Genomic DNA, 20,797 nt, shown 5'->3' with positions numbered 1-20,797 from the left:
CGTGCGGGACGCTCACATCAGCCCTGCTTTTCTTATGTGGCAGCCAGCCTTGCCCAGCTGCTGGGAAGCATCTTTGTTCCAGCCCCAGTGTCCTACAGGGCAGTAGCTTTTTGACATTGTTCATGCCCTGTGCCTGGTGTGGTCTTCTCAGCTGGGTCTCCGGGGGAAGGGTTTCTGAGGTTTTCTCTTAGTGCTGAAAGGCGTCCCCCACAGCCGTTTCTTTAAAGAAAAGCAATAATTTAAAAAGGTAACAACCTAATCCTTGAGCCATAAGCTGCGCCTTTGCTTTCCAGCCTGCCGTGGATTTCCTCCAAGCTCTGAGTCATCCGTTCGTTTGGTGGTTAGCATGCATTGAGTATCCGCAGGGCATGCAGGGGCATTTAAGGGAGTGGAGAAGTAGCACTTCACCCGTACCTAGAGACTTCTGAGTCTGCCGCAGAGCATAGTAGTTTGTGACAATGAAGTAAAATGAAACATCAAATGTAATTCAAAATGCAACTACCATTGAGCCCTCCCTTATTAAGTCTATAATAAGGTGCTGTGCAGGGTACTTTATGAACACTATTTTTGTTCACTATTTTTATTATATCCTTGTAACCAGTAAGTAGGATAGGCACAAGTGTCTCTTTTTTACAGAAAACTGAGGTTTAGAGAAGTAATGAAACTTCACCAAGGGAATACACCTGGGAAGTGTTTATATTACAACACTGGGCTCCAGAGATCTATTACACGTTACTGTTTAGGAGTAGGGTATGATGATATTTAAACAATATTTTATGCTGTATTAGATTGTTAACACCATTTGTGTAGAAATCACAGCCATATTTGAATATGGAAAATATATTTATTTGCTCCGTAAAGCTAATTAGGAGAGATCTTTGATTTTTAAAAATTACTAATAATGGAGGTCCCAATTATCCACTTATTTTCAATATTAAATGATATCATCCCCACAGTTCTTATTGTTGCTGTGGGCCTCAGTTTCCCCATCTGAAAAAAAAAGCAAGACACGATTAGGTCATCCCATGGTTGCTTTGGCTGTAGTATTTTAGGATTCTCTGCTAAAGTGACCCTCCCAGACAGCAAGAAAGCCCATAAATAGTCATGTCATAAAACCGCTCATTTGAACTTTTGATCCATTTTGGCTGATTGAAATGTCAGTTGTTTGGGAAGTTTTAAATTCTGTGCTTTAGCCAAAGGATATTTCAGTAGCATGAAGCTGTGTCTCAACCAGCAGTGAGTGGTTCCATGCCTCTTGGCTTTCCTAAGGCTACTGAGTTAATCTCTTGGGTTAGGGAGTAAAATATTAGAATAGTGTACAATATATGTCATATGGTATATAAACTATATTTGTATATAACATATAATCAATATATTTATAATTCTATGTGAGTTTTTAAATAAGACAAGAGCGCATGCTAGAAAACTAGATAGATATGGCTTTTTCGGGGAATGTCTCAAACTCGAACTCCTCTCCCCAGTTCTCTTAGGATTCTACAATCATTGATTAGTGTCTACCACAAGTGGTATGGCCAATCACAGGGAAACTAAAGCCAAATATGACCAGGCTGGCCCTCAAAGCAGGAAAAGGCTAGTGGAGGTGACAAATGAGAATACTATTATGGGTTAAGTTAACAACTATCATATAAGTATATTCTGATAACATAGAGAAGAGATGATTTGTGCATTTTTAGGAAAGGCTACTTGTAAAAGGCATTTTCTCCAAAAAGCTATGTGGCATCTTAAGCTTTTTGGCATTTCAGTAAGGAGGGCCCAGACAAGGACGTGTTTTCCATCCCTGTACTGTTCGCAGCCTCTGTTTTTATTATATCCGTAGATGGGTCCATATGCACCATGTACTCTCCAATACCCAAACTTTGTTCATGCTAGGATGATGCCCTAGGCTCCTCACCTCCATGCCCTCACATCTATTTATCATCCATTTCTGATCTGACTTCACTATGGAGCTTCCTAAATGGAAGAAATCCATCTGGGAAGAAATGTTTCTATGTGCTATGGCATTTGTAACTATTAGGACATCTGTTGCATCTACATGGTATAATTACACATGTGCATGTCTAGATTTTCCTCCTAGATGCTAGGCTTCCTGAGGCTGGTGATCACACTTGCTTTTTCTGTACCTGGCGTAGAGCCTTGGGTATCATAGAAGCTCAGTAAATGTTTATAGAATGAATGAAATAATGGAGGAACAAATAAATGTTTGAAATGTTGTGCTTTATAATTAAATTCTTCGTTTTACAACCATAGAAACTGAAAAGGAAACTGGATTATTGTGTCCAATGCTTCCATTGCACAGATCAGAAAGTGGGGCACTGAGAGGAAGAATGACTTGTCTGAAGCCGCTATGCCTGCTTTCCAGGAAGAAAACTGTCACAATCAGAACTGAGCAACCAAGCCACACTAGACATTACAGCAGAGGAAGTTTATGGAAATGAAGAACCATTTTTCCTCCTGTTTGGCAGAGGCCATACCTCTTGGCATCTGATCCCTCATGGTTGCATCCTTCTGAGAAGCATAAGCACTTTTTTCCACTTGAGAGGGTAGAATGAATGCATGTAAACACCACCTCTGCACAGAGCTTCCTGCCAAAGACTGATTTTGTTGTTGCTTGTTTGCAATTCTCATTCAGGAGTTGCTGGTGGAGGCTGTGGTTTGGAGACCAGAGGAATGTCGCGGTTTGCCTCAGGTGAGATCATTCTCATTTCTTTAAAGGTCTGTTAAATGTAATACTTTTTCTTCCAGACAGAACAGACAATGAGTGGAATTTTGGCCAGGACTAGTGCTGAGGAAACTGAGTGTCCACTTCCCCATGGAATCCCCTGCTTCCTACTCTGATTACGTACTCCTTCACTGTTCCCAACCTTCCTCCTCCTCTTCGTCTCATCTGGTGTGCTAACTCCAGTCCAAAAGTCTGATGTGACTCCATAATTACCAGAAATCTTTTCCAAAGCCAGGATGGATCTCTGATCCCACACAATGGGCCAGTCATTTAATTAAATGCATTTCGTTAGAGTCAAGGTTTCCCAACTTGCTTGCAGATCATTGTTGAGTGGTCTTTTCCATCTCTTCTCAATTTTCCTTAGATAACAAAGGACAAAATCAAGGTCAAAGACCATATGGAGTGTGTGGCAAGACATATAAGAGCTTCTCTGATGGAGGGACTATCGCAATTTAGCTGCACCATCAACCAAGAAGTCATGCCTGGTCAGCACAGCAGAGTGGAGAGCATTGGTTGAGTGTGCAAGTCTTGATGCTGCATCAACTCGCTGTGTGACTTTGGGAAAATATCTTTCCCTGCTGACCCCCAGGGTCCTGGTTAGCAAGTAGGGAATTCCCAGGGATTATAGCGACTCAAAACTCTCAAGTAAAATCTTTAAAGAAATAATTTAGAAGTCTCCAAGCCTTTGCACATTCACTTCCCTAGGAAGAACTCTGCCTTATTTCCATGACAAATTCCTTCATTATTTTTTTCAAGAGTTCCTTCATAGTGCTTCTTCTAACAAAGTTTTTATGACCCTCACATCCAGAGAGAAGGGCCTCTCCTTTATGTTCATCCACAACATCCTTTTTTTAACTTTTAGTATGTTGCACATTTTATTTCTCTTGCCTGTTTACCCTGCTAGATCTTGGACACCTGAGGGTAGACACTGTGACTTTCCATCTGTTTGTCAGCAGTTCTCTTTGTCGCCAGCATCTGTTGATGGCTGCTGCCTATGTCATGTTATTTGTTAATTATTTTGAATATCGTTCCTGCATATCATAGTGTTTAGAATAGCATATGACCTGTTGCAGATTTTGGAGGTAAGCAATAAAAACATTCTTGAAGTGACTTTTATGAAATGATTAGAGACCTTAATTGTTATCATCAATTTACTCATACATTTGCCCAGCTGGTCTGTGAGGACTCCTTGAGGGCAAGGACTGTGCTTTTCACCTGTACAGACCCAAAGAATTTGGAGGTTGATTAATGTTCCCATGAAATGATTGACCGATCAACTAATTGGCTGCATAATGGAAAATATATTATATTAGCACACAGTCTTGGGTTCTATTTTGCCCAACTGCTTACAATGTGAATTACCTTGAGAAAAGCATGTCCCCTCTCTGAAGCTCCTCCTCTTCTTCTTGGGATTCATCTGGTTTCCTGTTTTATAAAACTGAGATAAGAATCTGTACCTTGAGTACCCTTCAAAATTGGTATGAAGACCAAGTAAGAGGATGTAAGACAAAGTGCTTAGCAAACTGGGATGCCCTATGTAGAGTTTTTTGATGTTAAATGATGTGGTTCCCTTCCCCGCCCCCAGCCCCCCAAATCCCAATAGAAAGCTCAATTTCTGCATAGCTATATTGTGCTTATGAAAGCATGGAACCCAGCTTCTATCTGAAGCAGTTCTTGGCTTTGCAGGGGCTGGCAGCAGGGAGAGGGGAGTTGAAGCCACCTGGTGCTGTCTTGTTAAAATATTCTAAAGACTGCCTCCTTGGAGGTTGAAGGGAAAGAGGAAGAGTTTAAAAAACTAGCATTGCCCAAGCTAAATTAGAAGATGTGGAGTTGTATATTTCCAACAGAGGACTAGGGAGGCAGTTTTGATCATGTTTACCGGTATGAGCTCAGGCTGAGGTGATGAATACAAATAGGTCAAACCATCTTGGGCTTAATACAGGTCACAGAGGGAATATATAGCTTTGAAATCAATGCAAATTGAACTTCTTTCTTTGATTTTCCACAGCTGGGTTGGATACTTGTGGAGAAGTATAATTTGCTTGTTTTCCTTCTCTCTTAGGTTTCTTAAGATTTCTTTTGTGGACCACAAAGAATAACAGTGGCTAACACTGATTGAGTATTTTCTGTGATCTAGGCATTGTTGAAGCAGTTTGGGTGTATTAAATTATTTAATCTTTACAATGAGCCTTTGGGTTAGTCCTATCATTGTTCCCATTTTGCAGATGGGGGGTGTGAGACATGGAGAGGTTAGAGAAATGTCCAGGGTGTATGGGTAGTAAATAGTAGCAAGAGGATTCAAACCCACCAAGAGGACTCCAGCTCCCAATTGTCTATTATTGTGGGTGCTTTCTTATGTATTTAATGTAATAATTGCCCAAAGGCAAAGATGGCATTCTTTGATTCATGAACCAGATTGAGTGATTTGGAGCTTGCGCATAAAGATCTGAGGAGGCAAGGTGGTCTTTGGTTATTTTTCTTTGTCCCTGTCTGTTTGTGCCAATCCTGGAGTTTTGGGATTACCTAGTATGCACTTGGTTTCAAACCTTAATTTAACCAATAATAGCTACAAAAAGGAGTAGGACCTTGGGTAAATTACTTAACATCTTTCTTATAGGTTCTTCATCTGTAAAACGGGTACAATAATAACTGATGCTCCTTGGAGCTAGTCTCAGGATTAAAAGGACAATACTTAGTCAAATGCTTATGCCGTTGCTTGCCACATTCTAAGTAATCTCAAAATGGTGGCCTTTGGCTATTGTAGGTAAGTCACTTATTCTACTGTGAGCCTTTACTTTCTCATCTGTAAAATGATGGAAAAGATAATGTCAGAGGTATGTTTCAGAAATGTGCTCACTAAAATAAGGAGGGTTAATAAAACAAATGTACATGCAAATAAAAATATACAACTCTTTTCATCATGGGACATAAGATTTTCAGATTGACCGAACTGCACTAGTCACACTGTGTGCTCTAATGTTCTTCACAAATTTCCCCTCCATCCTGCTATACACATGCAGTACACATGCACACACACACACACACACACACACAGAGAAAGAGAGAGAGAGAAAGAGAGAGAGAGTTCATTGAAATGAGTATTCATTGAAATGAGTATTTTCCTGAAGGGCTGTTTAGTATTGCTCTGAGAGAGAAATAGTTTGAACTTCCTTTGAAAAGTAGAACTACATTTGCCCAGCCAGTCAACAGCAGGTGTTATTATTTTCAATCATCTTTCAAGCCTTGTACATTCTGCTTCTCAGGTGGAAAATTTTACCTTATTCAGAGTCAGCTGGGTGGTTTCTCTTGCCTAAGAGCCAGACACTCCCTCGGCAGGGCCTAGAGGTTGATGGACTGGCGTCACATAGGTATTTGAGTCACTCTCCTCCTTGGGAAGTACTCTGGGCTGGCCCTTTGTCCCTTACCCTTCCTAAGGAGGAGAGTAAATTGACCCTCCTTATTTTAGTGAGCACATACTATGCAGTCCTAACCTTGACTACTTCCTTGCCCCACAGCCTTCCAATGGTAGGGGTGGTGACAAATATACCCACTTGTATTTGCTAATAACATGACAAGGCATTGGCATTATCTCAGTCCTCACACCAGGCCATTCCCCTAATACAAGTGAGAAAGCTGAGGTGAGGAGAGATCAAGAGACTTGCTGAAAGTCACACAGCTGGTATGTGGTCTCACAGAAGGTCCACATATGAAAATTACTGGGCTACTGGGCTCTTCAGGTTTCCATTACAGAACCATCTATAAAGAGTATTATTTTATCAGTTTTATGGGGTACAGTGGTATAAAGAAGAAGCTCATGATCTGATACTAGACAGATGGGATCAATCTTAGCTCTGCCATTTATTGGTGTTTGACCTTTTTTCAATTTCCTTCACTTATGTGACCCCATCTTGTATCTGAGTCTGTAAAAGAGGAGTGAGAATATTTACTTCACAGGGATAAAGGAAGGGCCATGGGAAACTGAATAAGGATTTCCAAGATGTGTGTTCAAATCCATGGAATCTGCGAATATTATCTTGTATGGCAAAAAGGACTTCGGAGCTGTGACTAAGTTAAGGATCTTGAGGTGGGGAGACTATTTTGCATATATTTAAAAGTGTCTTTATAAGAGGAAGGCAGAGACAGATTTGACTACAGAGGAGGAGAAAGCAGTGTGACCAAGGAACAGAGATTGGAGTGATGTGGCCACAAGCCAAGGAATGCCAGCAGACACCAGAAACTGAAAGAGGCAAAGAATGGATTCTCCCTTGGAGCCCCCAGAAAGACCAGGCCTGTTGACAATGGATTTTAGCTTACTAAAACTCACTTCAGGCCTCTGGTCTCTATAGTTGTAAGAGAATACATTTCTGTGTTATTAAGTCATTAAGTTTGTGGTAATTTGTTAGAGTAGCAATATAAAACTAATACAAGAAATAAATGGGAAAGTATCTTTGCGTTGCGCATAACAGGGCCTTAAAAACAGTAATGCTTAACTTGAACTCATGGAGATAGAGGGCAGAAACATGGTTACCAGAGTCTGGGAAGGGTTCTGGGAGGAGGGCTGGAGGGTGGGGATGGTTAATAAGTACAAAAAATAATTAGAAAGAATGAATAAGACCTAGTATTTGATAGCACAACAGGGTGACTATAGTCAATAATAATTTAAATGTACATTAAAAATAACTAAAAGAGTATAATTGGATTATTTGTAACACAAAGGATAAATGCTTAAGGGGATGGATACTGCACTTTACGTGACATGATTATTAAACAAAACCTCTCATGTACCCTGTAAATATATATACCTACTATGTACCTACAAAAATTAATGAATTTTTAAAAATGGTAATGATTAGTATTGGTCCAAGAGATCATTTTTCTGGGAGAAATGACATTAACTTACCTTGAAACTGGAATGCTTTTCCATAGGGATGTAGTTCTATGATGTAAATGCACATCGCTAGATTTTCACGTAGTTTTTTTGTCACAGCTCCTTTAACATGACATTTTAGTTGTAGGCTGAAAGACAGAGAAGGAAAGGGAAGTTGGAGGGAGTTGCAACCTCCATCATTAGTCCGACAGTTTTGAAGTGGCCTGTTGACATGGGAGCTTTGCAGTGTCGAGTGGTTTAGCCAACAGTGAGGAGTAAATCTAGACTTATACATGACATTCATATCATTCCAGGGTCAGTCTAAACCCAGCAAGTGGCAGGCTTATCTGGGTCACTGCTCATCCATAATTCAGAGGATTCACCCACAGCACAGTTTGACAAGTGTGAAAAGAGCTATGAGACAATCCTGCTCAAGTTAGAGATAAGAAAATGGGGCCCAAAGCAGTTGCTTGTCTTGCCCACTCTGAGCTAAAATCCAGGTCTGCTCATTTGTGAAACTGTGTTCCACGTGGAGGAAGGAGCTTGCCTAGATTAGTGTAAGGCCAGCCAAAACCAAAGGAATTTATTGCTTAAAAAATCCTTTACATGGATTGGGCTTCTTCACTTAGAAAGGACATAAAAAGGGGACCGAGAGGAGTAGGTGAACACACACCAGCTCTCTACTCCCTCTGAGCTTCCGTGAGCAGTATGATGTCGCTTCTCTCTCTCTCCTGCTTTTCTCTGTTTTTGGATGTATGCAGTGCTCTCATCGATGTGGCTGTGGTGCCAGAGGACCAAAGAAGCCCCTTAGTGAGATGCCAGGCAAGTTTTTCAGACACTGTATCAGAAAGCAGCCTCTGTAGGGGAACTTCAAAGACTTTCTAAATTCTTTGGAACACCTGCCCAGTCCCACATTGGGCTCAGCTTGCAGATGAATGGTATATGGGGAGTGCTCTTGAGTGAATATAGATAGATGACTCATCGTTTGAGGCAGATGATAGATTTCCCTCGTGGAAATACTTTATAAGGAAATTGTGGTGAAGGCTTGATAATCACCATGGACAGGAGTGGGCAGGGGCCAGGATGAATCAGTGAGACAGCTGCATTGTGGAAGACCAATCCAGGGAAGCTTACTTTGAAGTATATTCTGCCAGTGGCTCCTTTAAACTAGTAAAGTATTGCCGAGGAGAGAGCTTCTGAGAGTCTGGCTTAATGAGCAGAAATCAGTCATAAGTGGTTGCTTTTGAAGGAAGTGGAAGCACTTTGGCTTTTAGCAAGTTGCAATCTTGTTTGCTCAGTTAATCTAAGAAGTAATTCATATGAAATTGCTCGTGTTCAACCATATTTGACCTACAAAAATGATATTTTAATATGATTAAACTTAATACAGTATAAGCCCTATCACCAAATCTGTGACAAAGATAAATTCCAGACCAGACCTTGGCTAAATTTAAAAAGATTTTGCCCACTGTCACTCTTGCGATGGAAAGACAGGCCAGGTTGGTGTGGGGCAGGGTATTTGTGAAGGACAGTGAGTTAGCCCCATGCTTGCAGTTCTGACAGCCATGGTTGGCAGATGAATTTTTTTCTCCCATCTGTGGATACCGTACTGATATCAACACCATGTGTAGAACCTAGGTAGAGCAGGAAGACACCCAATAAAAGAGATGTCACAAGCTGATATTGCGTGTCAGAATTCAGGTTTAGGCCCTTAGGAGCCATGGAGATGACCAGATAGCAGGGGTAAAGGGCATGGTGTTCTTGAGACTACACCTGGGCAAACGTGTGAATGGATAGTTGCTTTCTAATAAGTCCCTTGGAAGGGAATGGAGTTTTACTCTATCACTTCTATGACACGGGGGATCTTCTGTAAATAGTGATTGTTAACTTTTATCGAACAATTATTATGTGCTGGATCCCATTTTTAGAACTTTACATACATTAACTTCATTTAATCTTCATAACATTTCTATGGATAGATACTATTATTAGTCCCAAATGAAGGCATGGGCAAGAGGAAGTTACTTGATCAATAATAAATAGCTGGTGTCAGATATGGGATTAGGACCCAAAACTCTTTACATGTTGCACAGGATCCTCTTCACTATGTTTTCCTGCAGAGGATGTTTGTATTAATCCATTCTATGCTGCTAATAAAGACATACCAGAGACTGGATAATTTGTAAAGGAAAGAGGTTTAATTGACTCACAGTTTCACATGGCTTGGGAGGCCTCACAATCGTGATAGGATGTGAAGGAGGAGCAAAGTAGTCTCATCTTACGTGGCAGCAGACAAGAGAGAGCATGTGCAGGAGAACTCCCCCCCAACTTTTTTTTTTCTTTTTTTAAGAGGGAGTTTTGCTCTGTCTACCAGGCTGGAGTGCAGTGGCGCGATCTCGGCTCACTGCAACCTCCACCTCCCATGTTCAAGTGATTCTCCTGCCTCAGCCTCCCAAGTAGCTGGGACTACAGGAGCATGCTACCACGCCCAGCTAATTTTTTGTATTTTCAGTAGAGACGGTGTTTCACCATGTTAGCCAGGATGGTCTCCATCTTCTGACCTTGTGATCTGCCCATCTTGGCCTCCCAAAATGCTGAGATTACAGGCATCAGCCACTGTGCTTGGCCTGGGAACTCCCCTTTTTAAAACCAACAGCTCTCATGAGACTTATTCACTATCACAAGAACAGCTCGGGAAAGACCCACCTCCATGATTCAATTACCTCCCACCTGTCTCTCCCATGACACAGGGGAATTATGGGAGCTACAATTTAAGATGAGATTTGGGTGGGGACACAGTCAAACCATATCAATGTTTTACTGCTTTACTTTCCTTGTTGAAGGAAAGAAAAAGAAGAGGAAGAAAGGCAGGGGCATGATAATATTTATTTCTATTTATTTTGTTGACTAATTCTTCCAACCATTTCTTTATTGCACTTAGATTAATGGGATACACAGGCCCTGTGCTAATAGCTGTTGGCGATATAGCCACAAACACAACAGATGCAATCACTTTCCTTTTGAAGTTACCTTCTAGGGCAATGTTTCTCAACCAGGGATAGTTTGCTCTCTGGAGGATATTTGCTAATGTCTGCAGGCATTTTGGCTGTCAGAGTTGGGAGGTTTGCTATGGGCATCAAGTGGGCAGAGGCCAGAGATTCTGCTAAAAGTCTGCAATGCAGAGGATGGTCTCCCACAACAAATAATTCTTTGTCCCAAAATGCCAATAGTGCTATTTGAATAATGCTGATCTAGTGAGGATGTAGGATGTAGAATTGTGACAAATATCCAACATAGAGATTGAAAAGACCTGAACTTGGACCCTAGAATCACTCTAACATTTATGACCTTGGGCAGAACTAACCCAACAGACATGCAATGGGATAGTGTGTGAGAGACATAGGTTTCATGAGATGAGATAAACACTCTCTTCTAATGCAGTGTCTTAGAAAGTGAGGAGACTTGAACTGGTCATGCCACAGAGTGCATTCAGAGGGGCTGTGTCCTGAGTGAGTCACCAGGATCCCAATATCATAGTTGGAGATGGAAGAAGCAGAGCTACTCACTTCTAGGGGTGCAGACCCCAAAACTGAGGATATCTGCTATAGCCAGAGAGGAATGGGGCATGCAACTGGTTCCTAAATGTTCTAGGCCATGTAAGACCTCTAGATTATTGAATAAACTAGTGGACAAGAGAAGCAACACTCAACACAGCTGAGACTGAATTTTCTACCAGTCACAGAGGAGTATGGCATGGTTGAAAGAAATAAAGAAATTAGATATATCTTACCCTCAAGTATTGTAATGTACCCACTATGAGGAGATATATATATCTCCCAGCTTCTGGCCAGCCACAGAAATTGATAGTTTTCTTTCTTTCAAAAGAAAACAATTGCAGTTGAAGTAATAGCTTTCCCTGTTTTTATGAAATTTGCATGATGGGGAGATGAGACCCATGGGTATGATAAACTTTCCAATGCCTAAGCATTCTATTTTGGATGCTAACCTCTAGTTAGGAAGTATATACAGCTTGGCTTATAAACTGTTTCCTTCGTATATTAGATGTTCCCTTCTCCGAGGACCAGGGTGCTGAGACCAGAGGTTTAAGAATTTGTCTCCAAGACTCCTGAGCCCCTTATTGCTGTCTGCCTCAAGCAATCCAATAGAAACAGCTGGTTTCCTTTGGGTAACTGAGAAGAATGCTCAATGTCAAAATCATTCTCCAAGCCTTAAAATATCCAACAAGATTTAACCGGTACCTTGAACAGTGGCTGGCTCATAGTAAGCACTCTATAAATATTCGTTGTAAGAATTTATGGCTGAATCTAATCACCTTTGAGGTGCTAGCTTGGATATGGAAAATTTGGCTCACAATTTTCCTTGTAAAAGCAGCCAATTAAATTCAATACAGAGTTATTAATTATCTACACTTTTCTGGAACAATAAAAATGACAGCCCTAACCTTTTGCTCTTGGTGATTAGATGTTGTATGAGCAGGGTTGGCAGTAGTTAGAGTTGCCAAAGCCTGGAACTATAATGTTTTTGGAGCTCCAATTCAGTGGACCGATGCCCCCTAAGGCATCAATATCTTTATTTTACAAATACTTGTTAGATTCAGACATGTATCACACCTTGGGTGCAAGTAATGGGACCATGTCATAGGGATTGAAAGTGATCCATCCATAATGGCGGGCGCCTGTAATCCCAGCTGCTGAGGAGGCTGAGGCAGGAAAATGGCATGAACCTGGGAGGCGGAGCTTGCAGTGAGCTGAGATTGCACCACTGCACTGCAGCCTGGGTGACAGAGCGAGACTCTGTCTCAAAAAAAAAAAAAAAAAAAAGTGATCCATCCAGCCCTGAAGGAGTTTATAACCAAAGAAACAGTAATTGTAAAACAATGTCATAAGTGCTGTAGTACAAGTCACCATAAGAGGCTATGATTGGGACACAAAGAGAAAGAGAATCTTATATTTCCATTGCTTGAGTATTTTTAATGTCTGAAAACTCATTGTCATAGAAGGAACTACAGAGAAAGAAAGTGCACTAATGTTTCCTATGCATTGAGCATATTTTAAATAAGTACTTACTATATGCCAAGTACCATGGGAGGTTCTGGAGAGGCAGAGAATAAAAGAGACAACCATTAAACACACAAATACACAAATAAACATGTAATTCCAAAGAGCTGTGAGTGCAATGAAAGAAAAGTCAATTGCCTGTGAGACACTCTATATTAGTTTCCACTTCCTGGTTTTAGTTAATCCCATCAACCCTGAAATAAGTATTTTAATCTGTATTTTGCTAAGGAGTTTACTGAGGCTTCCAGCTGTAAAGTGTTTAGCCAAGAGCCACCCGGCTGGTAAGTTTTGGAGCTGGGATTAGAAGTCAGAATTGTCCAATGCCAAGCCCATGCACTTCACTCCAAGTCCTCATAAGGGAGCCTCATGAGATACGAGCCACCCCATTCAGGGACGGTTTCACTAATTTATTAGAAGCATGCTTATTAAAACATATTCTTTCTATTCAGCCTGTTATTTACTTTATACTCCTTTAACATCTACCACCCATATAGGGGTTAATTATATACTATCTCATGTTGATTTTTAAATGTGGATTAGTCTTGTTTAAGTAAGGACATGGAAAGTCTGATTCTCCCACTCATATCCACCCACCTTCTGTCTAGGCTGATGCTGGATGTAGAAGTTCCTATTAAATACTCCCTGGTTTAAAGCATAGACCTTGAAATTTTTATGGTTTTGGATACAGACTCCAAAGTAATGGACTAAGAGAACCAAATGGCTCTGAGTTCCCTTAAAATCATGCAGAGCTGTGTTCAAATCCCAGCTCAGTCCTTACTAGCTATATGCTCCTAGGCAAGACTTTCACACCTCTGGGCCTCAGAGTCCTTACCTATGACAGGGAGATCAGACGCCTACCTTCAGTGTTCTTTTGAGGGGTCAATGAGTTACAGTGCTTAGCACCATGCCTAGGACACAGAAAGCACTAAGTAGATGGTACTTATTATCACTTCTAAGTTTTCCTCTTTATTGGAAGGCTCTCACCTGAACCATCAAAGCTAGCTGCTCAACTTTTAATTCATTTCTAAAACTACATAAGGAGTTGGAAACTTACTGTATTCTATTTTTTTCTGGAATCTTTTTCCCTTGCTTTTAATAGAAAGGGTGTCTGATTTGTTCCACTTTTTCTGTGCCAGTGGTTCTCGTTCTCAACTGGGGGCAATTTTGTCCCCCATTGTTTGGAAATGACTGGAGACATTTTGGGCTGTCACAACTAGGCTGGGTGGAGATGCTATATTGACAACTAGTGAATGGAGGTCAGGGATGCTGCTGTACCTCCTGCAATGCACAGGGCAGTTCCCCCCACACTTCTCAAAAAAGAATTATCCAGCTGAAAAATGTCAATAGTGCTGAGATTGAGAAACCCTGGTTTATAGCGGCCAGCAGACCGGAGCCCGGGTGAACTCCAAGATGATGTCATGCTGGGGGAGACCCACGCTGGCCTGCGGTGAGACACATTACACATGGGGGATCGCACCATTTCCTTGCAGACCCCTCACCTCACCACTGCCGCCGCCTCATATCCTGCTCAGGTCCCTCCTGGGAACCCAGGGAAACCTCGCAGCAGATGGGGTTTCGTTTAGTCACATTCTCTGCAGCCAGATTGGATTACATCGCCAGCAGCTCTGGCTCTGAGGGACCAAAGTTGCTTGATGAGCTCTGGGCTGGCCTTTCACCTTCCAGGACCCAAGCTCACCCCAACACACAGGAGGAGAGGGGCTTGTTTGTGGTTCTATCTCTCAAAAGGACAAAAGCTGAGAAATAGGAAAAGCCAAAAGGATATTCGTATCTTCTGTTGAAAATGGTGCTTGGATATTTCTGTCTGTATTTCTTGTGTTTATTATGACAGGTGATAAATATTCAGTAATCTTTTTGAAGAAATATATAAATTATAGAGATCTCCAGGGAGTCTGTATTTCATACGTGTCTTTGTTATAGTATAACAGAACGCCACAGACTGGGTGGCTTATAAACAATAGAAATGTTATTTCTTATAGTTCTGGAGGCTGGGAAGTTCAGGACCAAGGTACCAGCAAATTCAGTGTTTGGTGAGGGTCTGCTTCCTGGTTCATAGATGGCCATATTCTTGCTGTGTCCTCACTTGGCAGAAGGGACAACAAAGCTCGCCGAGCCCTCTTTCATGAGGGCATTAATTCCTTCATAAAGGCACCGCCCTCACCATCTTCCTGCCAGTGGTTCCACCTCTAACTTCCATCACATTGGGGATTAGATTTCAACATTATTTTAGGGGGATACAAATATTCAGCCTATAGCAATGTAAAAGAGTCAAAATGGCTACTAATTTTTGAGCAGTTATAATAACATAAGTACTGTGTTATGTGTTTAACAAGTATTGCCTCATGTAATTCTAAAACAATGATGTGTAGATTAGCTTCTCCACTTGAAAGCAGATGTAATGGAAGATCAGCAAAGCTGGCTCACTTCAGGGCCATAGCTACTAAGTGGAAAAGCCAGGATTCCAACTCCTCTCTCACTTCCTGCAAGACCTAAGTCTTAACCACTAAGCCAGATGCTTCTTACTAAATAGTTTAGTTTCGTTCCAGTGAGAAGATAGCTAATGTTTTGCAGAAAGCATGACTAATCCAAGATCTTCCAGCAACTGAGGAGTGATGGAAGCATTTCTGATTCCTCTTGACGTTGCTCTTTAGAAATGGGTGAAACAGGAAAAATGAGTTACCAAAGCCTCTCATCTCTCACCTGGGCATGAATTCTATGCCTTTCCAATATACACATGCTGCTGCTGCCTTCTGCCTCAAATTCCAGGTGTTCCCTCATACTAGATACTATGCTAGGAACCAGGGACCTAAACATTCAGTAGCTGCTCTTCAAGAAGCTTACAGTCAAGTGTGAAAACAAGACAAGGAGCAATGTTATTACAATCCAGCAAAATAAGTCCTGTGACTGAGATAGGTACATGCTAGACGAAGGTTGTCTAACCCGGGCTACAGGGAGAATTAGCTGATTTATCTCTGAGATTTGAAACATCCTCAAAGCAAAGTAGTTTGGGAAGGGTAATCTGGTAGAATATACAGCATATGCAAAAGCAAAGAGGCATAGAAGAGACTTCAGGAGCAGTGAGTAGTTTGGGAGAGATGGGCACATGATCCGTAGGGGAGAGATCATGATGAGTACTGTGTGCTAAGGAGTGTGCATTTATTCGGTTTTTCTGACCTCCCAAAAATAACAATGTCCACTTAGGAATAGAGATTTTCACAATATACAAGGGAACTGCCCACTGCTAACCCTTATGAGAACCTGCTGGTCTTCCATAGGGATTTCAGCACCACCAGCCACCGCAGTGTGATTGTCACTAGGTTAGGGACTTCTAGTCATGTGATCCTTGAGGCTGTAGTCCACATACAACATCTACTACACCTTCTAGTCTCTCACGGCTATGATGCATGCCAGAGTGGGCACTGATTCTCTACCCACTTAGGTACGATTCTGTTTTGCCAAGGATTCTCCTATACAATGATGTCCTTCCTCCCTCCATGCCCAGGGAACTAGATAGCTGTTTCCTTTCTTCAGAGAAGAAGATAGACTCACTGTATAGTCCCTATGAAAAGATTTAGCACCTTCCTGCCACCAGCATCTATGGAAGATACAGGGGATGAGGATGCTTTGGGAACTAGAATCTAAACTTCTTGTTTGTAAGCAATTTTTGGATAGGAAGCAGAGCCACATGGAAAAGACTTGATAATGTTAACAAATGACACAATAATGACTAGCGAAGCCAGGAAGTGTTTCTTTTTATGCTCAAATGATGCACTTCAGTTACATAGACTTCTGAGAAGATAGCCTTCCCATTCTATCTAAAATGCCGTTTCATCTTCTAATGTGCAACAAAATGCCACCTGATCCATAAATCATTCCTCCATATTTAGCCCAGCATGCCTCTTTTTATTTTAGTTTTATCTCTATTCCTTGATTACCCCACTTTGCCAGGATCCTAAGTAATTGCTTTCTTATGTGCCCCTCTCATGAGATTATAAAATAAGGAGAGCAACATTTATTAGGAGCCTCTATGTGGCAGGCACTGGGATAATTGTTTTATAAATTCTTGTTCATGGAATCTTCCCAAACTGACTATGGGCAGATGTTAGCAGCCCCATATTAAAAATAAAACTGGGTGTGATGGCATGTTCCTGTACTCCTGTGACTCAGAAGGCTGAGGTGGGAAGATCGCATGAGCCCAGGAGTTCAAGTCTAGCCTGGGCAACATAGCAAGACCCTGTCTCTGAAAAAAAAAATAACAAAAATGAGTAAAATGGAGGTTCTGAGATTTTAAACTCCTGGAGGGCTTAAAATTTATGCCTTTATCTAGCTCTGTATGCTCCACCATCATGACATAACAGTTCTCTGAATATGGTAAGAACAAAGTTAGTTTTATTGAAATTCTTGGACTATTTCTTTTCCCTACTGAAGTAAGGCAATCTCCATCCAAGTTTCATCTTATATTAAAAAAAAATATACTAGGAAATCTCAACAGTGTTGTATCCAAGGAGTCAGAGCGTTACATATCTTGGGCTCCTGCCACAGGCATTTACTGTGAAGTAAAGGACATGTATTGTTCTGTGCTTCATCACGATAGAAAGAATGCCAGCGACGTCATGAAATATTTTAGGATCAGATTTGCAACACTGTGCTTCCAAACAGCTGTGTGTCACAGTGAGGGGCAGGGCCTGGGCATCTGGGCCACCCGTGTTCGGCTCCTTCTCTTCTTCTCTCTTGACCTTTAGCAGGCTCCATGTCTCTTTCCTTTGATGAAACAGCTAATGAAACACATCCTTTCCTTGAGTCAATCCCTGATTTCAGAAAAATCTTCAGACATCTGTGTGTGTGTGTGTGTGTGTGTATGTTGGGGGATGGAGGGAAGAGTGAGGAAATAGTTTCCATTCAGTAGTCTGGAGCCTGATCTATTGGAAAATCCCCCCCTCCCCCACCAAAAGGAAATGCTACAAGAGCTCTTCTTTCACAGAGTTTGGAGTGGATTCTTTTCTGTTGTGAAGTGCAGATGTGAAAAATTCATCATATTCTCACCTATGGTCAGACAGACTGTTCAGACTTTTAAAACTGTGGCAGGAGCATTTGCTAGCCCTAGTTGCCGATGAGCTGGATATGTGGGTTCCCCCCACTAAACGGAACTTGGTCTTACAGCAATGATGAAGCCATATTGACCATACTTGAAAGAGGGAGGCTGGGGGTGGCCCTAATGAGTTAATGGCAATGTTCAAGTTCACTTAACTTTTGCAATCATCCAGTTTGCAAACGCATAGCATCTACTAGGAGAATGTATAATATTCATTAGGAATTAAAGATGATAATGAGAATATTTATTCATTTGTTTAACACGTATTTGCGTGTCTCTTGCTATGCATTGAGTATTGTGCTGGGAAGTGAGGAATTTAGATGAACCAGGGGATTTGTCCTTAAGGGGCTCATAGCTTAGAACAGGAGACAGACAAGCAAAGTGACAGTTGTAACCCATTGTGATCAATGTCATTAAAGGGAAAGTACAGGATCTAGGAACTAGTAGTGGCTCAGGGTGTGGGGAGGAAGGCTTGCTAGAGAGGATTACACTTGAACAGAATCTTAAATATGATGTAGAGCTTGGGAGGAAAATGGAAGAAAGGAGGCAATGGGAGAGAGGCAGAGATGTCTATCCATACCAGAGTGTGAAGCTGAGAAACAGCATGGTGCATTTTGGGAAAGTCCATGGAGTGAGGGTTGGGGATGGAGGGAGGGTTTGGGTGAGACAGATGAAATTGGCAGAATCTCATGTAGGACCTTGAGAGCCCTGGGAAGGATTTTGAACTCTTCTTTTCTAGAAAAGTTATAGGAGGCCATTTTTGGATGTCAACAAGGAGGGATAAAGATAGATTTGTGCTTGAAAAATATCATCTTGGCTATAATTGTGAAGCAGAATTGCAAGCAGATTGGAGTTGGAGAGACCAGCGAGGGGCTGCTGTAGTCATTTAAGCAAGAAAGGATGGTGGCTCAAACCAGGGTGGGAGTTGCAGGGATGGAGGGAATTGGGCAGAGTCTAGTGATATTAAAGACAAACTTGCAAGGGTTTGGTGATTGATGGGATATGGGTAAAGAGTAGAGAGAAGTAATATCCTGAAATGGAATTGGCAGGTAGGGAGAAGAGGAAGAAGTGACCGTTGTTTGGACCTGGTAGTCCCAGCTTAGGAATAGAGGCAATAGAAACAAAAAAATTCTGTTGTAGACCTGGCCTCAGCAGGAAACCGTGCCTGTGCTTTCTTTATCTCCAGACTTGGCCTGCCAGCACATACATATATCACTCTCTCACTTAAGACGGAGCTAACAGCAGGCAAAGTTCATCTCTTAGAGGTCCTTACCCTATTGGTTTGGCATGTCTTTATTCTCACAGTCCACAGCAGTAAAATAATAATATTGCTTACAGAGAGATGGCACCATGGTTAAGTGCATGTCAGTCAGACTGCTGGATCTGTAAATAGTCTCATTCTTAATTAGCTATGTGAGCTTGGACAAGTTACTGAAGCCATCTGTGATTCAGTGTCCACTTTGACAAAGTAGGGGCCATAGCTCTTATTTGACAAATTTGTTTAAGAGGAAAAAAAAAAAGCAGAATTATATGTATATGAGTAGGCACCTGATAAATACTGATAAAACAAATGAATAGTTCTTACTTTATTCTTGGTTAATTTTCTCTTCTCAGTATATAATACTGGATGCACTTTGTCTTGGGGATTCAGAGCCCTGCTTTCTTTAAGGGAGAAAGGGAAGTTGAAAGGTCAATTAAAGTTTTTTGGAGAATCTGTATCCTGTGCTGGGTTAGGCATTTTTCTCATGTCCTCTAACCTCGGATTATCATTCTAAAGTCTTTATCTCATCATGTTCCTTCCTGTTGCCCAAAGGATCAAGTTCAATTTTCAAATGTTGAGTAAGGCTTTCTAGAATCTGAATGTTTGTGTTCTCTCCAAGTTCATGTTGAAACCAAATCCTCAATGTGATGGTATTTGGAGGTGGGGCCTTTGAAAGGTGATTAGGTCATGAGGTGGAGCCCTCATGAATGGGACTAATGCCTTCATAAAAGAGACCCCAGATAGCCGCCTTTATTCTTCCACTATATAAGGGCATAGCAAGAAGACACCAGGAAGGGGCCCTCACTAGACACTGAATCTACTGCTGCCTTAATCTTGGACTTCCCAGCTTCTAGAACTGTGAGCAATGCATTTCTGTTTATAAGCCACCCACTCTATGGTATTCTGCTACAGCCACCTGAAAAGACTAAGACAACTTTCATGGCCCTTTGTGACCTATCCCCAACTTGCTTCTTTAGCCTTATCTCCTGCCTCCACCTGCTAGGTGCTGACTCTACCCTCTGCTTTAGATATGATATACTTTCTATTTATCCAAATGTTATGACCACATATGGCCCCATGCTAAAATGTGTGCTGTACCTTCTGCTGGGACTGTCCTCAGTTCTTACTCCTTAATTAAGGCTTTGCTCAAATATTACCACCTCTTATAGAATTTATCATTCTATCCTCTCTGATCCCTGGCATCTTGAGTTTTTTCTAATATAGAGCTTATTGCAGAGCATCTCAATTATTTATTGAGTTTGTCTTTCCCTTAGTAAACTGTGACTCTTCAAGGGAAAAACCTATACCTTCTTGGCCTTGGTAGCCCCCAATCCTAACCCAGAACGTGGCTCAGAGTAAGTGTTTAGGAAAACTTTACTGAATGAATCAGTGGATAAGCCGATTCAAGTTAAAACTGAAGAAACACTAGCTAGATGACATACCTTTTTTCCTCCCACCATCTTCTTGCTTTGCCTTGCCTTCACCCCAGCTCAGCAATCTGCTCAGAAAAGAGAGCATCAGAACTGACCAAAAAAGGAATGAATATCCTAAGAAATGATGCAGCTACATATTGCTTTGCTTGTGTTTCCTAGATAAGGCATTGATTCCTAGGCACTAGAATTATATACTATAAAGAGATTTTTTAAAAATCTATCAACAAAGACCTGCAGTTTGAAAATCTTTCAATATTCTAATCCAAGTTGGAGAACCAGTTACACAGGGTAGCACAGGTCAAAGGGTA

General features: G+C 41.4%; 2 long non-coding RNA genes across 2 annotated transcripts in view; one reads left to right on the top strand and one right to left on the bottom strand.

Moving 5' to 3' along the window:
* Positions 1 to 824: 824 nt before the first annotated feature.
* Positions 825 to 19,700, bottom strand: LOC129478971 (uncharacterized). Its single transcript, XR_008656523.1, has 6 exons — positions 19,381 to 19,700; positions 9,077 to 9,241; positions 8,281 to 8,957; positions 7,641 to 7,756; positions 4,103 to 4,178; positions 825 to 990 (listed from the first exon to the last, which is right to left on the bottom strand). It is a non-coding gene; the product is annotated as an uncharacterized lncRNA (long non-coding RNA).
* The window catches only part of LOC129478970 (uncharacterized), a 30,224-nt gene continuing 11,716 nt past the window's right edge, over positions 2,290 to 20,797 (top strand). Inside the window, exon 1 of the long non-coding RNA XR_008656522.1 lies at positions 2,290 to 2,707. This is a non-coding gene — a long non-coding RNA (uncharacterized lncRNA). The remainder of the gene's footprint in view (positions 2,708 to 20,797) is intronic.

The sequence above is a fragment of the Symphalangus syndactylus genome, chromosome 3, assembly GCF_028878055.3.
Source record: "Symphalangus syndactylus isolate Jambi chromosome 3, NHGRI_mSymSyn1-v2.1_pri, whole genome shotgun sequence".
Taxonomy (NCBI): Eukaryota; Metazoa; Chordata; class Mammalia; order Primates; family Hylobatidae; genus Symphalangus; species Symphalangus syndactylus.
Note: the sequence above shows the minus strand (reverse complement) of the source record. Positions and strands in the feature narration are given on the sequence as shown.